Consider the following 20,715-nt stretch of genomic DNA (forward strand, 5'->3'; position numbering starts at 1 on the left):
TTAGATTATGTTTTGATTTTGCGGCCCCATCTTAGATGATGTTGAAACTAGTAGTATTGGCCAGTACAAAGTCACCAATTGGTGGATCTCTCTAATCATTTGTCATGGGATTATGTCTACTCCATTAGCTTTGAGTGTTCAGGTAAACCCTAGTCCCATTTTTATCTTGTCTCATTGATCGCTCGAATGTTCTCAAGCACATTGAACAAAATTGCCCCTGACAGTCACTAAATGCCATAGGGTAGTGATCTTTAATAGGGAATATCTTGGAGCTTGTGTAAGGTATGGATACAATGTCAAGTGCTACAAGATCATTTTTTTGACACCTAAAATAACCTCTCTTTTTTTGGAGATTAGATTCTATTTTTATTTTAAAGCCCCATCTCAAGTGATGTTGAAACTTGTAGTGTTAGCCAGTACAAAATCACCAACTAGTGAATCTCTCTAACTGTTCATCATGGGATTGAACTGTCTGCTCTGTTAGCTCCAAGTGGCTGACTAAACTCTTCTACCAAACTCTTCTTGTATCATTGAATGCTCAAACATTCTTAGGTGCACTGAATGAAATTGATCCTGATAGTCACTAAATGTCATAGCGCAGTGATCTTTGATGGGGCATATCTCAGTGTTGAGGCATGGATGTAATTCAAGGTGTTATAGTATCATGTTTTTGACACCTACAATGACCTTTCTTTCTTTTTGGATATTGGATTTTATTTTGATTTTATGACCCCATCTCGGGTGATGCTGAAACTTGTAATGTTGGCCACTACAAAGTTGCCAACAAGTCAATTTCTCTAACCATTCATTGAGGATTGAATTTTATCCTTTGTTATCTCTAAATGGCTAGGTAAACCATAGTCCCAAGCCATTCTTATCTCATTAAGCACTCAAAAATTCTTAGGCATGTCGAACGATATTGACCCTGAGAGTCACTAAATGCCATAGGGCAGTGATCTTTGATGGGGTATATCTCGGAGCTCGTGCAAGGTATGGATACAATTTTGGGTGCTACAGGATCATGTTGTTGAAACCTACAATAACCTCTCTTTCTTTTTAGAGATTGGATTATGTTTTGATTTTGTTTCCCATCTCGGATGATATTGACTATTATAGTATTAGCTAGTACAAAGTCATCAATTGTTAAATCTCTCTAATCATTCATCGTGGGATCAAATTGTCTACTTTGTTGGCTCTGAGGGGCCAGGTAAACCCTAGTGCCAAGCTTATCTTGTCCCATTAATCACTTGAATGTTCTCAAGCATGCCAAATGGAATTGACTCTAACAGTCACTAAATGTCATAGTGATGGGGTATATTTTGGAGCTGCTGTAAGGTAAAGATGCAATGTTGGATGCTACATGATTGTGTTTTTGACACCTACAATAGCCTCTCTCTCTTTTGGGATATTGGATTCCATTTTAATTTTGCAGCCCCATCTTGGGTGATGTTGAAACTTATAGTGTTGGCCAATACAAAGTCGCCAACTGGTGAATCTCTCTAACCATTTGTCAAGGGATTGAACAGTCTGCTCTATTAGCTCTAAGTGGATAGGTAAACCCTAGTCCCAAGCTTGTCTCATCCCATTGACCACTCAAATATTCTTGAGTAAGTCAAATATAATTGGCCCTAAGAGTCACTAAATGCCATAGGGTAACAATCTTTACAAGGCATATCTCAGAGCTTGTGTGAGGTATGGATGTAATTTCATATGCTACAGGATCGTGTTGTTGACACTTACATTAGCCTCTCACTTTTTAGAGATTGGATTCCATTTTTATTTTTCTGCCCCATCTTAAGTGATGTTGAAACTTGTAGTGTTGGCTAGTACAAAGTCACCAACTAGTGAATCTCTCTAATCGTTCGTCATGGCATCGAACTATTTACTTCATTAGCTCTGAGTAGTTGGGTAAACCATATTCTCAAGCTTGTCTCATCCTATTGAAAACTATAATGCTCTTGGACATGCAAAATGGAATTGACCCTGACAATTAGTAAATGTCATAAGGCAATGATCTTTGACAGAGCTCGTGAAAGTTATGAATAGAATTTCAGGTGCTATAGGATCATGTTGTCGACACCTAAAATAACCTCTCTCTCTCTCTCTCTCTCTCTCTCTCTCTCTCTCTCTCTCTCTCTCTCTTTAGAGTTTGAATTATATTTTGATTTTTTGGCCCCATCTCAAGTGATGTTGAAACTTGTAGTGTTGGCCAGTACAAAGTCACCAATTGGTGAATCTCTCTAATCGTTCATTGTGGGATCGAACTATCTGCTTCATTAGCTTTGAGTGGTTGGGTAAACTTTAGTCCCAAGCTCATCTCATCTTGTTGGCTTCTCAAACATTTTTGGGCATGCTGTATGAAATTTGACCATGACAGTCACTAAATGCCATAAGGCAGTGATCTTTGATGGGGCATATTGCAAAGCTCATGTAGGGTATGGATGCAATGTTGGGTTCTATTGAATCGTGTTGTTGACACCAACAATAACCTCTCTCTCTTTTTAGAGATTGGATTTTATTTTTATTTTGTTGCCACATCTTGGGTGATGCTAAAACTTGTAGTGTTGGCCAGTACAAGGTTGTCAATAGGTAATCTCTCTAACCTTTCATTGTGGGATCAAACTATCTACTTTGTTAGCTCCGAGTGCCTAGGTATACTCTAGTCCCAATCTCATCCTATCTCTTTGACCACTCAAACATTCTTGGCACACCAAACAGAATTGACCCTAAAAATCACTAAATATTATGTGTCGATACTTGGAAGAATGAAAAAGATACGAGAAGTTGAAGATGACATCCTAGAGGTATAAAATCAATCACCATACAAAGGAGGTCAAAGATAGTGTATTCTATGCATATTGGATAATGAAAGACAAAATATATCCAAGAAAAAATGCAACAATGATAGCTATAGGAATCATAAGAAGAGCATATATATAATGTATTTCCATGAATGAAGCTCTCGAAAATATGGATAAGCAGGCAATATTGATATCAAATTCCATGAATAAATTAAAAACTTTAATTCAAGTCTTCTCATGTTGTGAAGATAAAGCATATATTAACTCTTGACATGTTTATGATGACACTAAGATTCAAGCTTAGACATTTATATAATATAGCCAACTCAAGATTCAAATTTCAATGTTAATTGTATAACACTAATAAAAATTCAAGTTTCATTGTTCTCATCCCAACAAAAACTCTAAATATGTTACTCATAATCAAAAGTACTCATAACTTGTACAATCTAAATAAAAATTAATATTATATCCTTATTCAAAAGTCAAAAGATATTATCAAAGTTTATTATAATAATCCCTACCCTTATCTTGGATGCAAATTACATTAAAATGAAATACATGAAATAATTAAAACATTAACAAGAAAAATAAGCTATATATTATGACAACCACTAATGTCATACATGACCAAACCGATGCATTAAAGTTGTAAGACTAATAATGTCATTCATCAAATATATGTCACACATTAAATATACAATGTCATGTATACATAAAATGTATATCGAATATGTCCACTAACATAAAATCCAAGATATATGTCCACTAATGCCTATACGTGTGTCCATCCATATATCTTCTTTTTCCCATGAGGGGAAGGAAACAAATCCCTAGAGGTCTTTGTTCATTGCATGGAGGGAGATGATGGGGTCTTCCTCACATATTCGTTCGTCCTCTTGTTTAGGCTCCTCTCTAACTAGAGCTGATACAAACAAAGTATATGTGAATCAATAATTATTATACATTGAAATCAAATATATGTACACACAAAATTAATTATTTTCTTAGTATCATCAAATAGTCACTCTATACATCCACCTCAAAGGCTCATGGATGATTGAGAGTAACAAGGTCCTATAACAACTCAACAAATATAACCACTCGATCATACTTATAAATACCATTTGAAATTTCAATACTAACTATTATAAATAATAACTAAAACTATGAAAATACTTTCATACCTCAATCAGTGGCTCTGAACTAGCCATCATGGCAGAAACTCCACAATTGATGGACTAGCAAAGATGACGGGTCTCTAACATCAACAACTACAAATCATACAATACAATTTACATATTTTTTATAGAATATAATATAATAAATTGAATTAATGAAAAAAATGTACCTCTATGAAACTCGTATCATGCCTAGGCTTAGAGTCCCTTGTGAATGTCGATGGTCCAGTAAAGAACTAATGCACATGGATAATTTATTTTTGTCAATCCTTCATATGATTACTTAATAAATATATATAATAATTGAAATGATTAAATCAATGCATACATTTTGACTCATCAATGAGACATCAAATGGGGTCAGAGAATCTGTACTAGGGCCATCAACACTCTTACCTTGAATTTTGATCAATGTCAAGACATGCTAATTTATTAATCATTCATTATACATACAAAATGTGATCAAATTAGTTTATTATAATTCTAATTTACATGTGTGTCAATTCCAATTGTCTCACTTAGGAAGTCATCAATGACTAGCCCATCATCCATAGTATCTCCAACATGACTGCCAAAAGTGCATAAGGATCTGCATGATGTGCACATGTGATCGTGGCCCAAAGAAGGCTCCTCCTCAACTAATGGACTAGAACAATGAATGAAGGTCTATCCCAAAGCATTGATAGTCCCTAGAGTACTAGTATTTACATGTTCCCTCACAACTGAAGGAATAATGACATTCTCACCTTGTGGCTTGACAACAGGCACTCTAATTGCATTAGGATCACGATGTGCCCTTGGCCTCTCAAATGAAAACTCCCCACCTCTAAGAATCTAACATGTCAAAATATATAGGGATATCCCCAAGGATAAATTTACAATAAAGTTTCTTTAAGAAATATATTGGAACCTTGTGATTATTGTAGGGATGAGTATCAAAAACCATCCACCATCTATCCCAAAAGTTATTTCTAATATCATCATGGATGCACTAATAGATAGGGAACCTTTTAGTTGTAGTTTTAACTATTTCTTGTTCTCCTAGCTTTTAAAACAATGCACATATGTTACCTTTTGTTATGTCCTTTTTTTAACATCTTCATAGGATAATTTGTTTTCTTAATATCTTCTTTTTTCTTCTCTCTTGACATGCCAAATATCCAACTAACCAGTAACACAAGCTACCTGGCTCATAATGGACTTAAGGGAGGATGTCAATTGTGCTCTCATAGGATCAGTGTTCTCGCAAGTTTTTAACCTACCAATGATTGCTTCTAATTGATTTTTCCCTCTTTATATTGCATTCATTATATTATCTTGGGTGCTAGGAGGATATCTTTCAATTGGTGGAGGTTGTGGAGGTTCTTCCTCTTCCTCATGGGCATTTTCATTTTGATCTTGTGGAGGGTTTTCATTTTGATTTTGTGGAGAATTTTGTTGAGCAAGCTTGAGATTTGGTGTTTGATTATTCACATTTCCTGATAAGAACCAATTGCATTTTTATAACCTAAACAAACTTGAAGAAAAACTGTAAAAAAACATACAAAACAATGCTAAAACATACAAAACAATGCAAAAAAAAGGTTAGAAAACATACTTGATGAACCCGATCTTGATCTTTGGTGACGAGGAGGCATTTTGAGGAGGAGAGTGACCAAAGACTTCACCTTCTAGAAAATATGTGAGCACTATTTGGGGTAGAGAAGGCAACCAACAAATGAAAAGGAAGAAATAGTATGGGCCACAAGCTGCAGTCCATTAATATGTTATCAAATAGCTTACACGCACTATGTGAATCCACAAAGCACATATGTGCTATGGCCTAGGCTCCACAAGCCCTATTCTTGTGGAGCTCAGGCCATAGTGTGTGTGTGCTTTAAAAAATTTCCAAAAATCAAGATAGGTGTCATCTTGTTGGCACCACACACTTGGTGCATTCGCCCACCTCCCAATCTTGTGGTGACCTAGTTAGGCACCACTTCAACCATGCAGGGGAGGTAACGTATGATGAACACTCAGATATCAAATCAAAAAATCAAATCCTAGGCAAGGAATCCTGATAGCTTAATCTATCCTAATAAATTATTCATAAAGAAAAGATAACCAAAGTTAAAAAGATAATCAGCCAATACCAACATCGGACCAAAGTCAATAACCAAGTAAAAATCGAGTATCAAACCAAAGAGATATAACCACAAAACTAACACCAACTTACAAATCAAATGTCAATAACCAACAAATAAATAACTATCATCAATTGGAATAAATCACCAATCAATAATTCCAATAGTAAATACACCACCATAAGTAAATATAAAATCTAGTTAGGAGACTCAAGCTACATACTAGGGAGTGTAATCAAATGGTCAAGATATTTGAATTGGCTTGGACTGGTCTCTCACTAGACCCCATAGCATCTTCTATTTTCATCTTGTTTCTTAAGATTTGGCTCATTTATGATTATCTCCTCAGGATAATGAAAAATTAGGGGCAACTTGGGACTCAACTTTATTCTTCTCATACTGATCTCATGAAAACCCTTTGCATCATTCATTCTAGATAAGATAACCCCCATTTTATAAGGCTCCAATGTCTTATCAATTTCTCTCCACCCTCCCCTCATCATGGAGAAATTATAAAAATTTGTTAACTCTAGAAACAAATATCCCTTCTTACTTGTCACTAATCTATCTTGAATCTCCCCCAATGGCCTTATAACCTCCAAAAATCCTAACCTCAAATGCACATGCTAAGGCATCACATATGGCACAACCCTAAAACCATACAATCTAATCATGATATTGACTAGATAAGGATAGATACCTCCCTAGTTGTGAGTTATCTTGGGTGTGCATCCAGTATCTACAGCCCTCAAGAATTGAATCAGCTACCATGGGAATCTTTCAACATAAAGCATTATTCTTAATTTAAGTGAAAAACTACCATGGGACTCTTTCAATAAAAGGTATTATTCTTGTTTTAAGTGCATTCACAAATTTTCCATCAAAAAGAATGTAACTCTCATTCTCACAATCAGGCAACATGATTGTTGACCAAAGTTGTGCAAGAAACTCTTCTTCTTCTTCCTTAGTACTCGAAGTCATGAATTTTCTAAAATATAACATGTTCATGTAAGAATCATGTTCATCACTGGAGAGTACCAATGAAAATCTATAGGGAAACAATTATTTAATAGGACCAACCCCTCATTCATTATTCTCTCTAAGTATGAGGGGAAATCATACATTATGAAATTATTTGGGGTCTGAATTTGAATACTCATTCACAATAATTGGTGAAGAAACCATTATTTACCTACCCTAAGACTTGACATAGGGATGTGTGTGTGTCCATAATCTCCATCTTAAAATACCTTGTCTCCAAGGACTTGTTTCCCAAATCCCTCAAACCAAACTTAACCCCATCCTTTGCTCCCAAATTGGCTTTGTTGATCCTTGACTTCTCTTAATATTTGGTATGTTTGAGAATATTTGCAATGTTCATAAGGTCAATGTCTTCCAAGAGAGGAGATGCTTCTATGAGATCAAAAATTTCACACATTTCATCAACAGTGATCCTAACCAAAACTTCACCATTCAAATCCCTAACATCCTTATTGATAGGGTCATATCTCTCTAGTAATTTTAACAACAGGTCCACATCTAGAAACATAATGGGGACAACAAGTTTCCCTAGGTCATACTACCAACAATTCTAGAGGGGACTTCCCAAATCAACCTACCCATACCACTACCTAAAAATCTCAAGACCAGGATTTGACATATAAATGTCCCTAAGCCATCCATATCTATCTTAGGTTTGAACACATTTCATCTTTGACCTACTAGAGAGATGCAATTTACTGTCAAACTCGTTAAAAAAGTAATAAAAGTTTAGAATCATCTTGTGGCTAAAAATTAATAAAATTGAGACCCTGGAAGAAGACTCGATTGAGAACTCCTCAACTCCCTTCCTAATTACCAATCAAAGATAAATATTGCCTAAGATCAATCCTAGATTTGATCTTAGACTTTGGAAAGGTTCTTACAAAATGAGAAAGGATGTTGACATCATAGAAATCAAAACTTTCAAACATAATATAGAGATCAATCATTGATCAAGTAGAATAATACCTTCCATAATAGAAATGAATCTACTTCTTATTATTTCTTATCAAATCATGTCTCGGATCAAACAAATAGAGGAAAACTTTTAACATCATTTCCTACTATTATAACAATACATTCCACTTTAAAGGAATCAACTATACAAACACACAAGTAATGGCAATCTATTTCAAAGCATAAGAACTCTTCTAGAGGCAAATCCTACATGGAGTCCTATGGAGAATCCTTGCAGGATAGACTCAAATAGATCCAATTCAATCCACAAGGTGAAACATCTCCCTCCAAAATGAGGTCCAGCTAATGCAATTTTTCTGGAGACACGCAAAAACTACAAATCTTTATCAACTCTATCTTTATCAAATCTATCTTACTCTTCTTCTCTTCTCAAAAGATAAATCTCAAACTTGTATATCAATCTTATATTCAACCATTTCGTTATTTCTTCTCTATGTAATTGAGGCCTTCATTCCCCTTGTGAAAGATTCTCCCATAAAAAATTCCCTGCTAAAGAATGTACTTCTTTCCATAAATCATCTTTGAAGAGAGTCATATTGGAACAACCACCAATTTAACCAACCATAGTAACTATTGGTAATTAACACCAATAATAAATTGTTGGCTATCTCCTAGATAATATTTTATTAATTAATTATTTTTAATTTATTTTCCCATGTTTAAATTAATAATAATATTCTATGATGTTGTGAGAGTAGTGTAGAAATTCTTTGTTTATACAAGTATCCTTAGGGAGATAAATGTGAAGATAATTGTGACTTTCTAGTTCTCCTGAAAGTTGTTGGTCTAGACTCAATGGGTGAATTTAAACCTATCAAGGTATATTACTCTTATCATAAGATTATAAATAAGGTTCTTACCTTCGGACTTCTTCTTATTCTACCATCCATTATATCCCAATAGCATAATGGTTTTGTATGTGTGCCTCAAATTTTGGACTCAATAATATATGTTCATAAAATCATTCATTCCCTCATAAAATCTCAAAATGATGGTTATTCGATTAAATTGGATCTTTCAAAATCTTGTGATCATGTCAACTAGTCCTTTCTCAAAAAAGTTTTTTTGACTTTCAGTTTTGATGTTAAAGTTTGTCAATTGATCCTCCAATTGGTCTCTTACTCATCCCTCTCTATTATTGTCAATTGGTCCACAACAACCTTCTCTAAACCATTTAGGAGGTTAATACAGGGTGATACTATAGATCTCCCATGTCTTGTTTGTGATCATGCTAGAATGTGTAGGAAGATACATCTCTTTGTTAGTCTCTAAAAGATAGGCTATGGGAGTTAAACCTTCATTTAACCACCAATTCATTCATGACATCATGCTTTGCCTTTCATCTACAATCAAAGAAGATAGTCATAGTCATAGTCATAGTCATAGTCATAGTCATAGTGTTAGTGTTAGTGTTAGTGTTAGTGTTAGTGTTAGTGTTAGTGTTAGTGTTAGTGTTAGTGTTAGTGTTAGTGTTAGTGTTAGTGTTAGTGTTAGTGTTAATGTTAGTGTTAGTGTTAGTGTTCATGCCAGTGCCAATGTGAGTGTTAATGTGGAGAAGTTGATTGGTCCCTCTATGCTTATCCTTAGTGACTTCAATCATGAGTAGGGCATCAATGTTCTTCAAGCTACCAATGATGGCATGTTGGATTTCTACAAAGTTATCAAGTGGGCCTTTCATGAGATCAAATACATTAATCTTAAGTTGTGGGCTCTAGATAGCACATTCGACCTTCTTGAGGATGTGGTGGTTGGGAAAGATTTTGTAGGAGTAGGCTTGGGAAGTGGCGAGAGGGATGAGGCAGTCACACAAAAAATGGGTGAGTCTAGACTCAAGGAGCAACAAAGATATACATGAAAAAAAATTAAAAATAGACATAATATAGCTTTAGTATAAGGAGCAACAAAGCTATACCTATCACAGTAAGGTGATTTATACACATAACAAAATCTCACTTAGCAAACCAAGTTTCACATCAGAGATTAGCTATTGCTTCATCCTAATAGGTGGATCAGTCAAATCCTTTAACAAGGTAGACCTAACAGTCTTATGTAAATCTCTTTACAAAGTGCATACTTCATTGTATGTTTGTAAATCCTTTAACAAGGTGGACCTAGTAGTCATTATTGCTCCTAATAGTGTAGATCATCAGAAGTGATCAATGTAAGCCTTAACATGCTAATTTTATATTGCAGTACTAAAGCAAAGGGTGGAAGTCTAGATAAGATGGCTCTCCACATTTTTTTTTGTCAAATATTTAAAACAACATGAAAGGAATATAAACATCAAAAAATAAGTTAAATGTTTTTTATTTGACATAGTTAATTATTAAATCCAAGATAGTTAAACTCATATTCTTCTATCTATATGAGAAATGTAGAGGACAAAAATACAAATCCAAGATAAAAATGTACCTGAAACTGACACAGGTAGGTAGGTAGAGAAGACCTAGGGGTGCGAGATAACTCTCTCTAAGGTTGGAAATTATACATTGATACTTTATAATCAAAGTCTAAAGAGTCTTGTTTAGAGTGGTTTCTTATTTGGATGAGCGAGCTCGTCCATTGACACAATGAGGAATTTTCAATAATTAAAAAAAAAATCATAATACAATTATTTTCCTTCATTTTTTATTAATTAACAATTTGGATGAATGGTGGTCCCTCCATAGAATTTGCATAAAGTTTGTACCGTTCAATTTGACATCCCTTTTAGTTTCATCAACTACGTTCTTTAAGAAGTTCTTACTTAGTTTTGTGAAAGGTTAGAAGGATGTTCCAATTTGTCATTAAAGATTTCCAAGTTTCATTAGGTTACAATTAACATATTTATAATTAAGTTGTGTACATAAAACATGCTACCAATGTTTCTCCACAAAACACATATTAAAGAATCGGTTTCATTCAACATAAACATAATAGATACCCACAATGTAATACAAATCAAACACAATAGAAATATGATAAACACCAACATTAATATTTGACATTGGATATATGAAAACAAACATAAATTAGTAAACTACATCACATCGCCGCAAGATGCATCTTTTCACCATACCTATAACACACGTACTTTATACATTAGGGATAGAAAAAAGGAGGAAGACATTAACCTTTTCAACAATTCTAGGAACAACTTTCTTGATAGCTTTAGTTCGATAAAATGGAACTTTCAATAGATTTTGGACTTTAAGGACAGGGTGACAAGTGTTGAAGAGCAAGCTAGTGGGAATAAGAATCAGGATGCATCTAACTTGGATAACACCTCCACTAGCTCCTTGATTGATTTGGCCACCTTCTATAGAATGAAAGCCCATGTGATGGAGTTGGAAAACAAAGTCCAATGGTATTGAAGGTACCCCCAGGAGATTAGCTAAATAGAGCTAACATTTTCTCAAAGCCTCCAATGAACATATAAAGATTATAATCACTAAGATGGAGGGAAGTCCGGGGGAGAAAGCCATTGTCACAGTTGTTGATGACCCTAGACTTGGAATGGTAGGTTTGCCAAAGGCAAAATGGCAAAAAAGTGGTATAGCGTGATCTTGTTGTAACAATGGTAGCTCATAAATGCATATGTTGGGTGAATTTGTGACATCTCTATCTCTGGTGGTTATTAGAGTCTTGTATCTTGCCCCTTCAAATAAAAGGTTTTCTAGGTGATTACTAGACCAAATATCATCCAATACAACCAAAATTAAAATGTCAAACCTTATTAAAATAAGGTTTATGGTTAATTTGTTAGCATTTTAGACCTCAAACTTGCTAAATGCCAAAATTATAAAAAATGGCAAAAGGGGTATTTCGAGAATGGAATTGGTTTAAGGGCCTATTCTTACAAATTATGGTTTTGGCTTATTTTGGCTAAATTTTATGTATAAAATAGGCTTATGTAAAACATTTGAGGACACTCCAGGAGCCATTCCAAGGCCATTCCAGAGAGGGCATTCTGAATGCATTTGCATTAGTCAGGTGCCAAGAGGAATGTGAGAGTTTCTCTAGTCAAGAAGAATTCTTGAAGGAGGAGATGATGTAATGGTGTTTTGTTTCTGTAGTAAAGCCTTTTCAGGCAAAGTCTTCCTAGCTCTTTAGAAACCAGTCTTGCACTTTTGAAAGCTTGTAGGCAAGGTGGCTTGAGTCGGGAATTGTATAATGACTTTGTGGATGGACTACAATATGTTGTAAATCAACTTTCGGAGCATCAAATATACATCAGTCACTTGGTTGAGCTAGACCCCGAGACATAGTCCGCTTAGTCAAAATGAACTCCAAAATCAAATTGGTTCTCTTCTATCTCCATTCTCTATCTCTAGTGATATTATCCTCTTTTTATATGGATCATATTTTTTCAAATATTTGATGTCTTTTCAATTATACATTAGACATTAAGTATTTGTACATCTTTATGCAATTTCACTCAGCATATAATTCTCTAGATCCTAAAATCAGATCAATCTTTATCTCTGGGAGTTATTAGAGTCTTGTATCTTGCCCCTTCCAATACAACCAAAATTGGTTGAATTTTAAACTGTATTTGCTCCTACAATAGTTTATGTGAATCCTCAACATTTGTGTAATCGGGTACGGGCTTACCAACCATATATTTCCACATGATCTTGAGGATAGTTACGAGATCTGGGTTTTCCGAAACCTCAATGTATAGTATCCATTTGCCAAAGTGTCCTTCAAAAATAGAAAGATTTCAAATTTATTGATTTCTCTTATATTTAAAAATTGTATACTACAGAAATTATGCTGACATAAAACACTCTTCCATTAATCAACCTTAATAGTATAGTGGTAAATCTAATAAAAGTGACACAAATTGTACCTCTGATTTCATTGTCTTTACAAACGGCCGCTGCAAGTGTGGATTTGCCAGCACTACCCATGGTTTTAATACCAATTAAATTCACTCTCTCTTCCAACACAAATTTCTTTATTTCCTTTATATGTTCATCAAAACCCAGAAAGTGATTCGGTGTATCTGGTAGACGGCAAAAGCTATCGTCTTGCTGTGATCTCTCTATTTGTTGTTTCTCAGTGTTGCACTTTAAATCGTTTAGCCTGCACCGTTCCCACCAGAGTTCGCTGCCCAGTTTCCACCCCTTCATCCAGAGTGACCACCGCTGGATGCAAAGCTTGCACCCGTCCGTGCCCGGTTTCCAATCCCAGTTGGGTGGACAGATGAACCTGCGCATTCAAGAGGCAAAGCACATTTCCCAATTGAGTGGAGAGATAAGCCTGTGCATGCGCCATGACGATCTGAAGCTCATTTTTAATGTATTCGTTAATAGAATTCTCCACCTTCACGCGTTCGTTGATCAGATCTGGATTGCAACTGCTTCTCTGGTCATCTGCCAGCTGATTTGCCTCGGCAAGATTATCACAGGCTTTTTGGAAATTTTGCTGCAATAAATTCGTTGATGATTCTCAATTCGAGTCATATATTACTTTGATGATCGGCAGCAAATCATTCACAATTTGTTCGAGCTCTGAACCACCCAAGCGATTAGGAACGAATACACTGTCTTTTCGACTAATGAGATGACAACATATGAATATGTGTATAAGCAGGTCAAATAAGGATTACTCAATTTTATTGATACTGAAAGATACGCAATTCAAATATATAAAAGATTCGCAACCCATTTTGTCCAAACCGCCTTTCAAATATATAATAGCCTATCGGCTAAATAGTAATGATGATTTGAAATTAGAGCCTTTTCAAATTTCAGGCTTTTGGGAGTCGTCATTGCTAGTTGCTTTCGTGGTGATCATTGCATGCATTACATGCACTTGGAAGTGTTTAAGACACAATACATGATAATGGAAAACTTTTCTAGCGACATACCATAAATTATTTGTTTTGGGAAATCTTTTCCAATTGTGCAGCAGAGCTGGATGAGGTCACAAGGGATTATGCAGTAAAAAAGTAGTACCTTTTCATAATTCCTTCTAAGGCCGCACAATTTCTTGATCTATTTTGGGCATTCTTTCCTACGTTCTCGCCCTGATGAGTACTAGTGGCTTTGTGGGAGAGATTGTGCAGAGTGATCAAGAGGGACAAGTTTGGGTGATCTGTCGGAATTGTCTGAGGTATTCAATGGAATATAACCCTCGTAATTATAGGGTCTTCATCTCTCTATTGCCTTGTGAAATTCCATTTGATTCTTAGTTACTTATGATGATATGAGGTCTATATTTGTCACGTAATGCTCTGGATATAGGAGAAATGTTCGTCAGGTAATTGGGGAGGAAATGCTTGCACCTACTACAAGACAAGTCCTATATCTGAACCAAATTCTTTCAAAAAATTTCTTTCTAATGCCTTTGATTTGTTGCAATAGTTGGAGGATATAATGGTCATTTGCGAAAGAGTCTACAGGCAGGAAATTGTTTCACGGGACATGTTGCAAGTGAGTTCCAAAATTTTGGCGGATTGTTTTCTCGCCATCTAACGGAAGGCCCTCCTTATTCTTCAATTTATGATAGCATAAAATTTGCTCTCGAAACAAAGAGCTTTAGTTATCTGAGGGTTGTTTTGTTTCAATTTTGAACGGTATTGGGTTCGGACCTTGTGGAGGCTACTCCCACCAGAACAAATGCACTCCTTATCTTATTGAAGCGTGATCATTTCCTCTTACATCCAGTTCCACAAGCTCCAGTTGCTACTCTGCTTTACGCTTTTCAAGTTGATGGTGATGAAAATGTGCAAAATGATGAAGTTGATAATGTAGAGGTTGCAGAAACATGGTAGTTGCATAGTTCATTTAGTTTATTTAGTCTGTCTTTCACCAATTTTGTTCCAAGGTGATACTGTTGTGTATGGTCATTTCTCTGTAATCTTGTTAGCAGATAGGATTAGGTTAAAATGTTCGAGCGACTATAAGTTGTTCTCATAAAAGAGCCTTTTTGGATTTATAATTTACAGGCTCCTAATGTTTTGTCTTCGAAAAAAACACTACTACCATTAGTCTACCTTACAACATAAATAAATATTATATTAATTTAATAATATCACATTTATTAATCTTATGTATTAGATACAACCTATAACTATCTCATATATATAGACATGTGTATATGTACACACACAAACATACTTGTGTAATGAGTCAATATATTTACAACAAATGTATCTTCTAGCGTGTGTGCACGCGCACATACACAAACACACCCAAACATACTTCATAACAAACCAATATATTTACAACATAAGTATTTACTTGCAAATACAATTATGTGTGTGTGTGTGTGCACACGTGTGTGTGTGTGTGTGTGTGTGTGTGTGTGTGTGTGTGTGTGTGGTGCATTAGCCCACTTCTATTAAATCAAGATACATAAAAAGATACATAGTATTACTTATAATAGATTACCATACCATATTAGAATGTAAATTATGCACAACCTCACTACGACGATATCTAGTACAATTAAGCTAACAAAATCAACTGAAGACAACCAAGAACATTTGAAAAGTCATTAAGCAAAGAGTCTACACAAAAAATCATGATGAAAGGATTGTGTTAGAACAAGGATCACAATGAAGCCCAATTGGTAAAGGTGAACTTGGTTTGTCACCCTAATAACTAACCAACCAAGAAGGAACTCCTAATGTTCTCCTATCAAATATGGCAGGGAAAGACTCGAGTAGGGGTCTCAAGGTTATCTCACCAACAACAACCATCGAGGATTTGGGGACATGCTCAGACTTATTAACATGTATGAGTGTTCAATATACAAGACATTATGAATTAAATATAAAGGTAAGGTTAAATCCATAACATAATCCATAGTGTGATTTAGGTTCGTCTCATGATCAATATTATCAACTAATGAGATAATCATAGTCATACAAAACAATAATCATGACAATGGAAGTTAAAAGCATAACATATAAAGAACATAATTGTTAAGGAGATCTAAAACCATAATAAATAACATTCATATAACAATTATGACATAAGCGTCAAAGTATCTTAATCAACCCTTCAATCATTATATGTAATGTCCCCTGTTTAACCAGTTTGGATATATGTTGTCGTTAGCCTACTTCTATGTGGTCCCAGGGGCTAACAAGGACATGGACGGGATCTTGTGGTGTTTTGGCCTAGTCGATTTTGTTCTGGGGCCAACTAAGTTCGTTTGGAGGCATTTACAATGTGACTTACTATTTTTAGTAAGTCAGCCAGGCTAGTCGGATGATAATTTTGATGATGGGGTTGGATGTGTTTTTCTTAGCTCTTTCTAACGAGCTATCATTTGTGGTGTTTCGAGATCATTTGCTATGGAATTTTAATGCCGGAAGTTATTTAATAAAGTAACTTCAATTAAATTAATATTATAAGGTTACTTTATTATATATATGTGTGCCCAAGAGTGGGACACCAAATGATCTCCTTGGGACTTTAAAGTGATAAATGGAAACAATATATTAAAATGCAAATATGAGATTTAATCCCACATTGCTTGTGGAGTGGGGGTCGACCCTCTAAGAGGACTTTATATACAGCCATGAGTGGGGTGTGGAGATATGAAGAAATTGATGAAATTCAAGCTTAGTTTGGTTGGTTTGGTTGCTGGCTTTTGGAGACGAAATCCTCCATTGGTGACAATCCTTTCGCTCTTGGAAGACAGAGTCAAGGGATTTAAGAATCTATTAGCTTCATACTGTGTGCATTCAGCTTCAATTTTTCAGCTACAGGTAAGATTGAAATTGTTCCATTTCCAAAGGATTATCATTGCAGACATTGAACAGCATGGACAGCAGATTTGGAGGTGAGATTTGGAGCAGGTTTGTGGGTAAACAGTGTTGCTACAGTGCGCGTGAACAGTGCGCGTGAACAGTGCATGTGAATAGTGCGCATGAACAATCCTCATTCTGTGTACTTGGAGGTCATATTTCATACCCTAACCAAGCAGCTATTAGATGGGTTGCTGAACTGGACATCCATCCTCAAATTTCGAACAACAACGATCATATTATTTCCAAGTTCTTCTACACCCGATTATAATAGTTCATTGAATGTATAGGTGTCATAATTATAAAGAGTTTTGCATATTCAGTCACTGTGTAACAGTCTTTGCACTACAAACTCAGTCACTTTTGTACACAGCTATATGAAGTTTGTATATCTTGAATAGAGGATAAGTGTACGGAACATTAACGATCAGTCCATAAGAACTCTTTACATTGCATATTTGTAGTAGTGTTCAAGTGCCAAGATATTTGTCCTTGCTATTCTTCAGATCATATGGTCATTGTTTGGCAGAGAAATATTATAACATCTGAACAAGAACTCAGAAATTACAAATCAGACTTTGCACACCAACTGTTTGACAAAATGTTGCTGAATCAAAACTAAAAAATTCAAGGTAGAATTAGTAGGGTATGTTACAGTGGTATCAGAGCTATAAGTCCTGCCATCCTGTGGAGGTCTTATAGGAAGTTTGGAAACTGGCGGATAGAGGGGAAAGTGTTTTGTCAAAACACTAAAATCAGAGCATTTATGTTTGAGCATGCGACAGGGGCCTTATAATTTCCGCAATACCAGAGCAAGACAAAGTAGGAGTTCAGACCTGCAAAGCAAACAGTCTAGTTCATCCGTACAGGGGGGTATAGAATCCAGTCATACAGACACAGCGGAGGTATTTTTTGATCAAGACAGCAATATGGGTGACCGAGATGACAGGAATACAAGATTAGGTGGAGGCGGGAATGCCGGTCCAGAGCCTAGAGAGGAAAGATTTTTACAATTATTAGAGACCTTGGCACAGGGACAGCGATTAGCAGAACAAAGGGCACAGGAACAGAATCAGAGATTGGAGCTTATGATGCAGATGATGGCTCGTCAAATGGGGTTGAATGCTAACATGGGTGGAGGTAATAATCAGAATGGTAACAATCAGAATGGGAATAATCAGGATGGGACACATAATGGAGGTGAACAAGTTGGGAACAATTTCGGTCATGCACCTCAGCAAGCTAGGACCGTGAGTTCGAGGCCCATGATTCCCACATTCCCTCCTAGAGCTCCAGAGCAGCCCGTACCAGAACCCCAGATCATTGATATACAGGACCAGTTGAGGAGAGATTGGGAAGCTGGAGGTCTAGATTTTACTGCTGCAATTACCTTTAGGGAGTATATGGATGTGCGGATGAAACATATGCCACGTGGACATGATAGGAACCAGAACTATGAGCTACGGAAGAAAGTAGGGAAACTTCAGTTACCATATTATGATGGCTCGGGGAAGTCTTCAGCAAGAGCTTGGGTTCAAAAGCTTGACACATACTTTCAATTGAACCCTATGCCTGAGGAAGAAGCTATTAAGTACGCAGCAATTCATCTGGAGGGGTTAGCACATGAGTGGTGGCATCATGGTATGGTCACTATGGGTCATGCACACATTACCTCATATGTGGAGTTCACGGAGAGACTGATTGAACGTTTTGATAGGAAGGATCCAGAACTCCATTTCAAGGAGTTAGCTCAGCTTAAACAATGGGGATCATTGGAGACATACATTTCAGAGTTTCAGAAACTTGCAGTGTTAGTAACAGATGTATCTGAACGGAGGATACTGGTTCTATTTATGGATGGGTTAGCTGATCCGTTGAGAGGGTGGATTAAAGCTCTCAACCCTCCCACTTTGCAGGAAGCCATTAAGAAAGCTCGTAACATGGATTCCTCTTCAGCTTCTAAAAATAAATTCCTGACAAAGAGTTTCCCTTCAAGGAAAGATAAGGACAGGAAACCTTTTCATAGAGAGCCTCAGCCACCTAAGGAGGAAAGTAAGAGGTTGGACAATGAAACACTTAATGATCTCAGGAAGAAGAAGCTTTGTTTTCATTGCAGGGAGCCTTGGGATTTGTCACATAAGTGTCCATTGAAAGCAAAAGCTAAGAAGATGGAGTACTTTTCAGCTGAAGAGTCAGTGGATGGAGATTCAGAGCAGTCATCAGAATCAGATGGAGATGATGATAATTCTTCACATGAGGAAGCACGTAGTGATAGCACGATAGCTCAGTTGTCTAGTATACAGGAGGCCGTCACTTTCAGAGTTAGGGGAACTTTGGATGGACAGAGATTTGTGGCACTCATTGATACAGGGGCAACACATAACTTCATTGATGAGAAGTTTGTGACACGCAGAGGGCTACTTACAGAGGAGCATAGGGGATTTAAGGTGATGGTTGCCGATGGCTTCAAAATTGACTGTACCAAGAAAATCTCCAACTTGCAGCTTCATTTGGGAGATTATGACATGACAGGAGATTTCTTTGTGGTCAACATTGGTGATCAGGATATGGTGCTTGGGATGAACTGGATGAAGTCTCTAGAAGAGTTTACATTTAACCTCCAGAAAATGGAAATGAGGTTTGAGGCAAATGGTAAGAAGATAGTGCTCAGAGGTTTGTCAGATGGGAGACTTCGAGTGGTCTCACTCAAACGAATGCAGAGTTTCTTTAGACATGATCAGGTGCAGTGGGCAACAGAGTTCAAAGTAATGCCTGAGGTGACAGAGCAGCATAAACAGGAGGATCCACCTGATGTACAAAAAATAATAACCAAACATACTAAGGTGTTTGATGAGATACCTCCAGGGAGACCCCCAGATAGGGGAATCGAGCATGTTATTGAGTTAGAGGAAGGGGCTAAGCCAGTTATCATCACACCTTACCGCCACCCCAAGAGATATAAGGATGAAATAGAAAAGGCAATCAAGGAGTTGATTGACATGGGGCACATACGGCCAAGCAAGAGTCCTTTTGCTTCTTCAGTAGTATTGGTGAAGAAGAAGGATGGTACAATGAGGATGTGCATTGATTATAGGGAGCTAAACAAAAAGACAATCAAGAACCGATACCCTATCCCGCGCATCGATGAGCTTATTGATGAATTGCACGGTGCATGCTACTTCTCTAAGATTGATTTGAGATCTGGCTACCACCAGATACGGGTTAGAGAGGGGGATGTGGAGAAGACAGCTTTTAGATGCCACTACGAACATTTTGAGTTCTTAGTCATGCCTTGCGGGTTGACTAATGCTCCCGCCACTTTCCAGTCCTGTATGAATAGAGTGTTCAGAGATCAGCTGAGGAATTTTGTGTTGATATTCTTTGATGATATACTGATATACAGCCATACTTGGGAGGAACATTTGAAGCATATTGATACAGTGCTCAGTATTCTAGAGAGGGAGTCATTATATGCCAAGATGAGTAAATGCGAGTTCGGGATGACAGAGTTGCTCTATCTAGGGCATATTATTAGTGCAGGAAGTGTTCGGGTTGACCCAGACAAGATCAGGGCCATTCTGGATTGGCCACCGCCGAGGAACACTTCACAACTCAAGGGATTTCTCGGGCTTTGTGGGTTCTACCGCAAATTTGTGAAGGGATTTTCACAGATAGCAGCACCACTTACAGATTTGACACGGAGAGACAGTTTCAAGTGGTCAGAGAGGGCTCAGGATTGTTTTGACAGGTTCAAGGAGCTGATGAGTACGTGTCCTGTTTTAGCCATTCCAGATTTTACCAGGCCTTTTGAGCTGCAGTGTGATGCCTCGGGAGAGGGCGTAGGA

The sequence above is a fragment of the Cupressus sempervirens genome, chromosome 7 (assembly GCF_028749045.1).
Source record: "Cupressus sempervirens isolate cs-2001-9-10 chromosome 7, ASM2874904v1, whole genome shotgun sequence".
In the NCBI taxonomy this organism is placed as follows: Eukaryota; Viridiplantae; Streptophyta; class Pinopsida; order Cupressales; family Cupressaceae; genus Cupressus; species Cupressus sempervirens.